Source organism: Etheostoma spectabile, chromosome 17 (genome assembly GCF_008692095.1).
Source record: "Etheostoma spectabile isolate EspeVRDwgs_2016 chromosome 17, UIUC_Espe_1.0, whole genome shotgun sequence".
NCBI classification, from domain to species: Eukaryota; Metazoa; Chordata; class Actinopteri; order Perciformes; family Percidae; genus Etheostoma; species Etheostoma spectabile.
The window spans coordinates 7980971-7981236 of NC_045749.1; the positions used below are offsets into that span (position 1 = coordinate 7980971).

Below are 266 nucleotides of genomic sequence, written 5' to 3' on the forward strand. Positions count from 1 at the left end.
CTACTCAAAGACACTTTACAGTAAAACCAGCACATTTATCACATAAAAACAAAAACATGAAACTAGCATATTTAAAGCAATTAATACACAGTGTAGCCTACAACTTTGTAAAAATGGGGAGTAACTAGTAGGCTAAGTACTTGTAAATCCTTACACATTCAGTCGGTCCGGTTTAGTCTGTTGAGCTTTTTCTCTCCGTTTGATAAGAGCCGTATTTCCCTTTCTGCATTTTATATTCTTCACCTCCTCGTTACTTTCCATTAGAA

At 35.3% G+C, this 266-nt stretch overlaps 1 protein-coding gene across 3 annotated transcripts in view; it reads left to right on the forward strand.

Annotated features, from left to right (window-relative positions):
• The window catches only part of grid1a (glutamate receptor, ionotropic, delta 1a), a 251913-nt gene that overhangs the window by 241525 nt on the left and 10122 nt on the right, over positions 1-266 (forward strand). The gene's annotated exons all lie outside the window — the stretch shown is intronic.